Source organism: Orcinus orca, chromosome 19, assembly GCF_937001465.1.
Source record: "Orcinus orca chromosome 19, mOrcOrc1.1, whole genome shotgun sequence".
Taxonomy (NCBI): Eukaryota; Metazoa; Chordata; class Mammalia; order Artiodactyla; family Delphinidae; genus Orcinus; species Orcinus orca.
Window position 1 is genome coordinate 55,695,504 of NC_064577.1, and position 12,076 is coordinate 55,707,579.

Sequence of the window (12,076 nt, forward strand, 5' to 3'; positions counted from 1 at the left end):
CCTCATGTTTAATTTCTCACTCACTCTGTTTGGTTCACCCTCAGATTACATTCTAAATCCATTCAATTATTTTCATTTCCATTGACACAATTCTGGTCTAAGTCACAATTATTTCACCAGGATTACTCAATAAATTTCTTTGTGTCAACTCTTGGCCTCTCACTGTCCTTTTCTCTGCAGAGGAACTTGGATGATCTGTCAAATGGTTACAATATAATCATATTACTTTCCTACTCAAGATGCTCTAGGAATTTCCCATTTCACTTGGGATAAAATCAGATTTCTTTTTTATGACCTGTAAAATTCTTAAATGATCTTACTCTGCACAATCATTGTTATCTTTTTATTCTACCACTTGCCACTTTCTTTACTTGGCCAAGCTCATCCTCCCCCACCTAAGGTGTTCACATATGATGTTTTCTCTGCCTTAAAACTTTAACTCCTGATTTTCCTATATCTGGATCCTTCATTTTAGTATTCTGAGCTCAAATATCGTATCCTCAGTGGGAATTCCTGACCTAGCCTAAATTAGTCCTCAACACTACTTCTAGTCAAAATATTTTGAATCTTATCTTGTTTATTTATTTATTTGTTAATATTATGCTACAACCTATTAAAATGTAAGCTCTAGAAGAAAAGAGTCTTTATTTTTCTGATTCACTATTATATTTCCAGTACCCAGAATAGGACATGGTGATAAATATTTATTAAATGAGTGAATGAAAATAAAAATTGTGAATAAATCAATCCTCTGGATATTTTTTTCATAGGACCTGCTATGAAACCAGATTTTGCATAATGGACTGTGTAAAATTTCTTAGATTATTTTTATGTATCTTTATTCATTATCTTGTTGATTTTGGTTGGAGGGACTTTAGCTGTTCAAGAACATCACTCTAACAAATCTTTTCAGCTTTAGATATCTAACTGATATTAAAAATTACTATCTGATTTGAAAATCATTTTTCTCATCCAGTTAATTATTAAGTGGTACCAAATAGAGTCAGAAAACTACAGTGCTATAATTGAAGCTTTATTCAGCATGATCTATAGCCATTAATCAATACTTAAGTAATCCTCTTAAGAGTACTATTACTGGGGGACTTCCCTTGTGGTCCAGTGGTTAAGAATCCACCTTCCAATGCAGAGGACATGGGTTCAATCCCTGGTCAGGGAACTAAGATCCCACATGTTGTGGGGGTACTAAGCCCATGCACTGCAACTACTGAGCCCACACACTCTGGAGCCCGAGTGCCACAACTAGAGAGAAGCCCACATTGCTACAACAAAGAGCCTGCCCACCACAATAAAAGATCCCACGTGCTGCAACTGGGAACCAATGCAGCAAAAATAAATAAATAAATAAATTTAAAAAGAGTGAAAGATCCCACATGCTGCAACTGGGACTCAACGCAGCCAAAATCAATCAATTAATTAATTAATTAAAATGAGTGCTATTAAAGTTAATATTTATTACTTTATTTCTAAGGGTATTATGTGATACTTTTCTTTGTTGAAATTAATACATCATCTTGGCAGTGATTTGCTGATCAGTAACATTAAAAATTTATCAGAGAAAAAACGTTATGTAACTTCCCCCCCGACTGGAAAATAATTTTATTGAGATTCTATCAGCTGTGCAATCTGTTCTGACATTAGGCCCCTTCTTCTTTTGCAATTCTGTCCTTCTTAAGGGGTCCCATGAATACTTTCTTCTCCTCCACAGTCTGGAAGCAACCATGGCCAAATTTGGAGGTGGTGTCAATAAACCTAAAGTCAATCTTCTTCAGGGCCTGCCATTTGGTCTGCACCAGAAAGGACTCATGCAGGGTGAGCACTTGCTTCTTGGTTCCTACCACGCAGCCTTTGAGCATGACAAAGCCATTGGTCACTTCAACGTAGTGGACAAAGCCACACAGAGGTTTGATGCTCTTGTCAGACAGATCCTAATCAGTAGAGACATTTTTCTTGATCAGTTTTCTGTCCTTGATGAGGTAGCCCTGGCCGATCTTGTAGATCTTCTTGTTGATCTCAATGTGGTGATGGTAGCCTTCCTGCCTAGCCTGAGCCACAGAGAAGGCCACCCGGGCAGCCCACCAAGGGCTGCATAAAGTAACATGTATTGGGATACAGGCAACTTCATGCAGCCTTTGTTGGGTCTTATGGGGCAACTTCGTGGTGTGCCAATGGCGGGTGACCCCTATGTAGCCTTTGCCCTTGGTCACCCCAATGAAAGCAATCATCTTATCCTGCCCAAACACTTGAATCATAGGGACATGACACTATAGCCTCTCACCAGCCCAGTCCAGTATTTTTGCCACAGTGTCTCTGTTCACCTGGATCTCCATGAGGTGGACCTTCTTCTGGTGTATAGGAAGCAGGCGCCTCTTGGTGTGGGCAATGACACAGATGACCTGGTAGTACTTCTTCATGCTGCTGAAGTCCTTCTCCAGCTGCTTCTTGCCGTTACGTTCTGCCACTTCTTGCATCATTTGGTAAAGGCTTTTGTCTTACATTTATGCCAGTTTTATAGAAGTGCCTTTTGCATTCATTGCTGAAATGCTCAGCAAAGATGGTCTTAAAGGTCTGGAGGCCTCGAGGTGTTTCCACATAGCCCACAATGCCCACAGTACCACAGGCAGCAGTTCCACAATGGTCACAGCCTCCACAACTTCCTTCTTGTTCACCTTGCACCCTGGCCTATTGACCTCCCTCACCATGTGGGTCATGCCGGTCTTGTAGCCGAGGAAGGCTGTGAGGTGTACAGGCTTGGAAGAATGATCATTGGGGAAGCTCTTCACCTTCCCACAGTGCCAGCTGCTGAGTGCTTCTGAGGCAGGAAGCCCAGGGACCCATGCCTGGGAGCGGAGAACTTCCAGGGAGACGTCCTGCCATAGGATGCTGCCGGTAGAGCAACATTATGTTACTTTGGATTAATTTCCTCCCAGGGAACTCATGTTGATTCTCAATTACCCTCATTTTTTATCCTACATGGTCATTGCCCATTACTTTAACAATAAGTTCTCAAATTTATTAAAAATAGCACATAACTTTCCAGAATCTGCCATTTTGGAAATGGAATTGTGTATCTGTCTTTGGTCATAATATCATTCGCATTTCCATTGTTTTCCAAGAATAATGATAGTGGCCATGAAATTGTACCTTGAAATTCACTATTCTGAAAAGCAATTAGTCAAGACTGGAATGAATGGATTAATTTAAAGCCAACAAGTGATTTCTTATGAGTTCTCAAATTACTTTGAGCTAGAATCCCCTCTTTTTGATGTTTACTTTTTTCATTCCTGTTAAAAAAGCTAGGCTGTAGCATGCCATAAATCTTCAAAGTGAAAATACTGCCATGGATGTTATACAGATCTTATTTTGAACTTTGCTTTAAATTAGATTTCAGGTTTCATTGAAAGCAGAGAATTTGAGGAAATGGGATAGATTAAAGACAGTATATTTCATATGTGAATTATCTGCAACTTTAAACATCACAAGGCAATTATGAAAGATGTTGAGAGCAGTGAAACAGGATAAGCTGTTTGTTTTGATAAGTAGTTGTGAAATCAGAGAAGAGGCACTAAGAACATAGAAATAGAAAATAATGTTAAGGGATTAACACTGATTCATTGATCAGGGGATACATTGACTAAGTTGGCAAGAATAATTAAGAATGAATTATCTAAATAAAATTTTTTCAAGTTAAGAATTTTCCTTGAACTTTGGAAAATATTCACATAAACAAGCATTTTAAACTATTTATGGGAAATTTGTGTTGATAAAAAAATAAAATACATATGAACAAATCAGTTAACAGTGAATGTAACCCTCACCTCCAAACAAACAAAGTCCAGTGACTGTAGATAACACCAGATTGTGATTGACTAACACTCAAAGAACAATTAAAAAATGTTTTCTTTTAAATAAACAATTTTATGGTTTTTATTCTTTTGACTATTCATTTCCTAGAAACATCTAATGTACTGAAATATTTTCTTTGGTTATGAAACATTTTCTTAGACACTAACCTTCATGATAATTCCTTCTTTCTTCAGTTATGAGACAAGATTCATTCATTAAGAATAAAGTGTACACTAAAATTAACATGTATAAAAATGAACCCTGTAAAGGTAGACTCAAACATGGTAAATGTATGCAAGATTTTCTAATAAAAATTCCTAAGAAATATTTTTGTTTGTTAGAATTTATTATGGATTACGTTTTGAGAAGTTTTCCCCTTACATCTGCTTTTCAGTTCATACGTGAGAAATTTATACAAAGTCTAAGAATTACTATATTATTTATTTATAAAAATTTTCATGCTTATCTCTAAGTGAATTTGGTAAAGCTCAAGATATACATAAAATAAAACTGATAAACAAATTATAGATTGTAAAAAATGTGGAGAGAAGCAGGTCAATATGCTAAAAACTGTAGTTGAAGATTCAAATAAGATTTTTTGTCTCCTGGAAGTATTACAGAACATCTGTCCAACCCAGAGTCAGTTCTCACACAATGATAAAATATCAAAATTTTAAAACTCCTGGATGTCTAGTGTAAGACTGGACTTATGTCAACCAAATAATATAAACTGTTATAAGTATTTCCTGCCAAAATCCCTATTGTAAAGGTGGAGGGGATATTTTGTTTAGAATAATTTATACTGATTGCATATACCAATTAAATTTATGAGATAATTACTTTTGCCAAGGTTGAAAGAGTCTTAGTTTTCCTATCCTTATTATTAAGCCTTGCTGAGAAGGCTCATTCTCTACCTTCCGACCCTTGAGTTGCCACTTGATGGAAAGGTTGACAAGGCTAAATCTCTTAAACAGGAAGAGGAGTAGAAAAACATAAGTCCATGAGTTCAATATTGAGAATGCAATCTGGAGCTTGAGAGAATAATTTGGCAAGGCTGTTAGAAGGAATATCCTGTTAACATTTGAAAAAATAAAATAAATGAATGAAAACAAATGTGGTCCTGAATTTTAAAATTCTATTTGTATCAGAGATTCAGAGAATGACATACAAACTAGAATGAAAGCTTGCCCAAGACTGTCAGCATTCTAATGGCTTTCTAAGCAGCCACGTTGTGACATATATTCATCATGGAGTGAACAATAAATGCTATCAATAGGGAACAATAAGAAAAATCAGAAGGCACAAGAAAATTGTCTGGTTCTGCATGTTAATATCTTTCATTTGTATAGCATTTATTTACAAAATGCTTCTACATTAAGATTTTCAGTGTTGTTCAGCTTGCAAGAAGCCACATACAGCATCTTCTGCACTTAAACCACAACTGTGACCAGCCTCTCTAAAGAGCTACAGCTCTGAGCAGTCATTAAAAAGTCATTTTCTTTTGGTAAGAATTTTCTTCACGTTCTACTTTCCATTCTTTATTTTGAATCATTTGTCCATAAACTATACCATGTGTCAATGGGAAGACATTATGAGAGTTTTAGTTAAGGCGGCACAGGATCTAGTTCAGAGTGCCTTCAATCTGCTGGATATTATTAAGGTACTGAGGTGTGGTAGGCAGAATTCTAAAAATGATCTGCAAGATTCCCTGAACAGTGTCTGGCACATGGTAAGTGGAATGAATGGATGAACAGAATATTCTTGCTTTAATCTGGTGTTCTGATTTTCATCACTTGGCTTTGTATTATGATTATCACTCTCTTCCTAGGCCTTTGGGATGATCCTTTTGGATCAAGATATTACCTCAACTTCTGCCAAAAACTTCTTTTCTCTGTTACTTTCTGCTTATTAGCATAAAATTCTCTGCAGCCAAGCCCAACTCAGCATTTTCTATATCATCACCCAATACAGACACAGAACATGGCTTCCATTTCTTTGGTAATCTCTCAATACAATTGGTTCAGTAAAGACAAGAAAATATGAAGAACCAAGCTGGGGAAATAGCAAGAACAGAAGTCTACTGCCTCTAGAGAAGCTCTATAGGGAACTACAGTTCAGGATGGAAGGACTGGAAGGTTAAACCACGATAAACTGGAAATTTTGAGGTAGGAGATAGATGGGCCCCTGTGCTGGACAGCTGGTGTTTGTCAAGTGGAGCAAAATTTAAGCTTTGTTCTCACCTGGACACTCCAAGGACAAAGCTAGTGGCAGAAGCTGAACTCTGCTGAGGTAAAGAGGTAAGATGACCACTCCTGAGATCAAGGGAAACTTCTCTGTCTGCATACACAGGAAGGCTCCTTGAGGGTCAAAAAAGGAGGGGGGCACCACCCCATAGTAAGTGTGGATATGCACCCACAGGCCTCTGAAGTGTGATACATCTTAGCAAAAAGTTGCACACGTGTGTTGGAGAGGGTCCTGGGACCAGTCATGTGTGGAAAAAGAAACAAGATAATTGGCCAAAGGTAAACCAAGACCCGGAAGGGCTGTCCTATATAAGTGCTTTAAATCACATCCTTACTGTGCTCCTCATTCAGGATGCCCACACTACTCTCCCAGTGTGTATTTCTGCCTAGCTTCTGACTTAAAAAAATAAACTTTTTCTCTGTGTGCTCTCCCATACTTTGTGCTGTGTCTCTAATAATAAACTTTGTACCTGTTTTTACAGTTTTTACCTCCTTGAAACATTCTTGCTTTCAAGTGGGGGAAACAGCCAGGGCCATTTTGCTTCTAGCCTCTAGCCCCTGGTGGTCTAGCAGCTAGTATTCCTGGTTTTCATCCAGGAATGAAATGAATAAGGTTACCCCAGTTCAATTCCTGGGCAGGGAACTAAGATCTCTCTTCAGGACCACTCACTGCTGTCTCTCTGAGATCAATTTGAGTAGATCTAAGGAGATACAAGTTCATAGACAGAAGAAAAGTGTTTTTAGAAAGAAATGGATTATAAGTGGAGAAAGTGTGGTTGACATTAAGATTAGTCAGAATGTGAGAATGTACAGAATGAGGAATGTAATCAAATAAATGTCCAAATAGTGTTCTTTATCTGAGCATGCTCTGCCTGCAGACTCCTGTGCCCCAATTCATAAATGAAATATAATCAATGTAGAAAGCACTTTATAAAATTTAACGTTTCTATTTCCAGGTGAAATTTGAAGTCTTCATTGGAGTAAATTAACTTCAATTTAACTTTGTACAGATTTTTTTTTTTTTACTTTTATTTTCCTTAAAGGCAATAAGAATGGCACAACCTCACCTCTTCTTAGAAGAATATATTGCTTACATGTGTTAGAAGATCTTAAAGAATTCTCCTGTCACTTAGGGACGTTTTAAGTTAAATAAGGTAAAGCTACCTATGGGGGGGTTTATTAATTCTGATAAATAAGATCTTCTCTAAGACAATTTTCAATTTCTTCAAGATCCATTGAAGAGTCTATGAAGAAACATTACTGTAATACATGAAATAGCTTCCATCTCCATTTTAGGAAGCTTCTCTAATGCTCTCCAGTGTAACATGAAAATAAATTACCTAGAATGCCCTTTTCTCATTTTCACTTCCTTCTTTCCAGGTAAAAATTCCCTTTCTGCTGAAAGCATCACCTGCTTAATTCCATTATATTTGAATTTTTATTTTGCCTTTCTTTAGTTTTTATATCATTGCTTGGTGCTATATTAATTAATATTTATTATAGAGTGTGCTGTAAATGTAAAATATGTAATCGGTAATGTAAATAAAGTTATCATAGGTTTATTTTGTGCTATCTATGGAATTACATGCTACAGTGAAAAGAGAGCTTTTGATTTTATATTCAAAATTATCTAGAATTGACTTACCTTCTCTGAGCCCTTGTATTCACATTTGCTTGAAGGTCAAGTAATACATGGGCTTTTAAGAGTCAAGATGGCTTAAAGCAATCTTGACAATGAAAAACGGACCTGGAGGAATCAGGCTTCCTAACTTCAGACTATACTACAAAGCTACAGTAATCAAGACAGTATGGTACTGGCACAAAAACAGAAAGATAGATCAATGGAACAGGAGAGAAAGCCCAGAGATAAACCCACGCACATATGGTCACCTTGTCTTCGATAAAGGAGGCAGGAATGTACAGTGGAGAAAGGACAGCCTTTTCAATAAGTGGTGCTGGGAAAACTGGACAGGTACATGTAAAAGTATGAGATTAGATCACTCCCTAACACCATACACAAAAATAAGCTCAAAATGTATTAAAGACCTAAATGTAAGGCCAGAAATGATCAAACTCTTAGAGGAAGACATAGGCAGAACATTCTATGACATAAATCACAACAAGATCCTTTTTGACCCACCTCCTAGAGAAATGGAAATAAAAACAAAAATAAACAAATGAGACCTAATGAAACTTCAAAGCTTTTTCACAGCAAAGGAAACCATGAACAAGACCAAAAGACAACCCTCAGAATGGCAGAAAATATTTGCAAAGGACGCAACTGACAAAGGATTAATCTCCAAAATTTACAAGCAACTCATGCAGCTCAATAACAAAAAAAACAAACAACCCGATCCAAAAATGGGTAGAAGAGCTAAATAGACATTTCTCAAAAGAAGATATACAGACTGCCAACAAACACATGAAAGAATGCTCAACATCATTAATCATTAGAGAAATGCAAATCAAAACTACAATGAGATATCATCTCACATCAGTCAGAATGGCCATCATCAAAAAATCTAGAAACAATAAATGCTGGAGAGGGTGTGGAGAAAAGGGAACACTCTTGCACTGCTGGTGGGAATGTGAATTGGTACAGCCACTATGGAGAACAGTATGGAGGTTCCTTAAAAACTACAAATAGAACTACCATATGACCCAGCAATCCCACTACTGGGCATATACCCTGAGAAAACCATAATTCAAAAAGAGTCATGTACCAAAATGTTCATTGCAGCTCTATTTACAATAGCCAGGATATGGAAGCAACCTAAGTGTCCATCATCGGATGAATGGATAAAGAAGATGTGGCACATATATACAATGGAATATTACCCAGCCATAAAAAGAAACAAAATTGAGTTATTTTTAGTTAGGTGGATGGACCTAGAGTCTGTCATACAGAGTGAAGTAAGTCAGAAAGAGAAAGACAAATACCATATGCTAACATATATATATATATATATGTAATTTAAAAAAAAATGTCATGAAGAACCTAGGGGTAAGACAGGAATAAAAAAACAGACCTACTAGAGAATGGACTTGAGGGTATGGGGAGGGAGAAGGGTAAGCTGTGACAAAGCAAGAGAGAGGCCTGGACATATATACACTACCAAACAACGTAAGGTAGATAGCTAGTGGGAAGCAGCCGCATAGCACAGGGAGATCAGCTCGTTGCTTTGTGACTGCCTGGAGGGGTGGGATAGGGAGGGGGGAGGGACGGAGACCCAAGAGGGGAGAGGCATGGGAACATATTTATATATATAACTGATTCACTTTGTTATAAAGCAGAAACTAACACATCATTGTAAAGCAATTATACTCTAATAAAGATGTAAAAAAAAATAAAAAAAGGAATACTACAACAGCTAATAAACACTTGATTCATTAAAAAAAAAGAGTCAAGGTGGCTTATTAAATTTCCAGCTCTAATCCTTACTAGCTGTCACTTTGGTCACTTTGACCAATTAATCTAATCTTTTGGGATCTCAATTTTTCATCTGTAAATTGGGGATTATAATAATGTTATCCTTATAGGAATTTTTGTGAGGCTTAAGTGAGATATTGCATGCTGAAAGTGTGACACATTTTTAGCTTTTATTAAGATTGATGTTATTATCTATAAAGTGGGGAATTCTAGTAACTGTCTTAATAAGCTGGTATAAGGAGTCAGTATGGCAGAATATCTAAACAACAAAGTTTGGATAATATTAGCATTTGAATGCTCCTTTTTAAACTGATCCTTCCCTCCTAATCCCCAATGCATGCAAATACATATTTGTTGTTTTTAAAATACAACAGGACAAAATTGATCCAGCAGTGCATTTTACCTCCTTAGTGGAATTCTACTACGGAGTAACACATGGACATAGCAGTAGACTTCGTTGATTTGTCCTCATAATAAAAACATAAATCTGTTATTTTTAGTGCACACTTGCTGAAAACTATAGCAGGAAGTTCTATTTCTATAGTCATTGCCCATTATTATGTTTTCTTTAACTCACATAAAATAGTATTACTCAAGGCATAGGAATGTATCTAATAGTTTCACTCACATCACCTTTATGATTTCCACCCTAAATCTCCTAAACTGGTGCAGGTATTTGTTCAGAAGGAATGCTGGAAGCAGGTGCTATAAGCACTCTACTCCTGGGAACTTGTTCCCTTAGTGGCAGGGAAGTCCTCATGTAGTCTCATCAATGGAGGCTTTAGGAAGACATATGGCCAGACCTCTTATTGCCTTAGGAGCTAAAAATTTCACTTTTGGTGATGTGATCACAACCAACCCCTTTTGCTTAGTTTGAAGGTATTGCACCATTTTTCCTGAAGCTAGTGAAAGGGGAAGACTCAGAGCCTCTATTTTGTGTGCCCATCTTTGCAGTGTGTAGCAGGGGGAACAAATAATATTTACCCAATTTAATTGCTCACCGTTATAATTCAAGTACAGTACTCTATACTCTGAACATTTATCATTTCAAAATCAATTGAAAATGAATATTATCATGTCTCTCCTAAAACTTTAAAGCCAATTACAACTGCTACATTCCAATATTTGAACAATGCCTGGAAGTACAAAATTCAGCTAGTCTTTTAACAAAAGATGTAAAAATAAGGTTTATAAATCTGCTAATTGACCTTAAAACTGCTGCCTAGGAGAGCATTACAGATTTCTTCTCAAGAGCATATCAAATCATCAAGAAGAGCCTATGGTCAAACAACTCATGTGATACCACAAGCTAAAATTTATTGACTTTCCCAAGGTATGCCCTGCTTGTTAAACACACATGAATATATAATTAAGTAGCATGTGTGAAATAATAGGCCATGAGACCTAAATCACTTACTTTCTCTAAATGCCACCAGGGTTCTGGCTAATAGGCTTGGATCAGTTGATAATTACAACCGAAGGAGAATGCTATTAATTAAACAGTCACCATAGCGCAATCATTAATAATTGGTTAACTTTGTGGGTTTTAGGGTCAGACAAATCAGTGATTGGGATCCCCATTAATAATAGTGTCACTTTCTGTAAATTACTTAACATCTCTGAGCTTTAAATTTTTTCACCTATAAACTGAGAATAATACCTTTGTATGGGGTTATTATAAAGTTTAAATAATATTACATAGTAAAAGCTCAGTGTATTCATTGTTATTTTTATTAATCATAGTAGAATTTGGAGCCATGCAAATTCTGTTCCACTAAAATTACACTAAGAGGCTAAGCATTGTAAAGTATTGTTTACAAAAGTAAAATAGGTCTAGATTCCCTGATTTCCAGTAATATTGAAAATTTGAATTTCTCAGCAGAAAAGGGAAATGTATATTTGATGAAAGAGATTAGATTCTGAAACTGATTTAGAAATATCAGTATGGATATGTATGCTGGATGTATTTTATGCTTATGGAGAAAAGCATATTTCTTCACTCTGTACATTGAAAAGGTCAATTATCAACTCAGTAGAAAGGAGCAACCTTAGTACACATGCTGTGGTCTCTAAATATCATTTCCCACTAAAAAGGAACTAAGGCTCATTAGAAGTCTGGCACACAAAACGCACAAAAAAACCCTGGATTATTTTGTAATGACCAGAATGCAAGGAGACTATCACAGACACTATGATTGTATTAAAAAGATTTTAAGAGAACTAGGGAAGCTTCCACTGGTCAAGAATGGGACAAATTGCACATTAATAAGCATAGTAAACCTAAAGGATAAAAGGCATCAAATATATTAAAACACATGAGATCATAATGATATTAAAAAGAGAAGTGAAATTGGTTAAGAGTGATATCACTTAGTTTAAAATTTCCAAATAGAGTTAAAGTATCAAGCTCTTTTCCTGACTTATTTACGTACTCTTCCACTGGAAACCAAATGGTAGATGAGATTTTTCTCTTTATAGAAGTATTCTAGCTAATAAAGGAAGAAGAGATGATGGTACTAGAATATCACCATTTCACAGC

At 36.3% G+C, this 12,076-nt stretch overlaps 1 pseudogene; it reads right to left on the reverse strand.

Annotated features, from left to right (window-relative positions):
• Positions 1-1,655: 1,655 nt before the first annotated feature.
• LOC101277347 (60S ribosomal protein L3-like) overlaps positions 1,656-12,076 on the reverse strand; it is a 128,952-nt pseudogene continuing 118,531 nt past the window's right edge.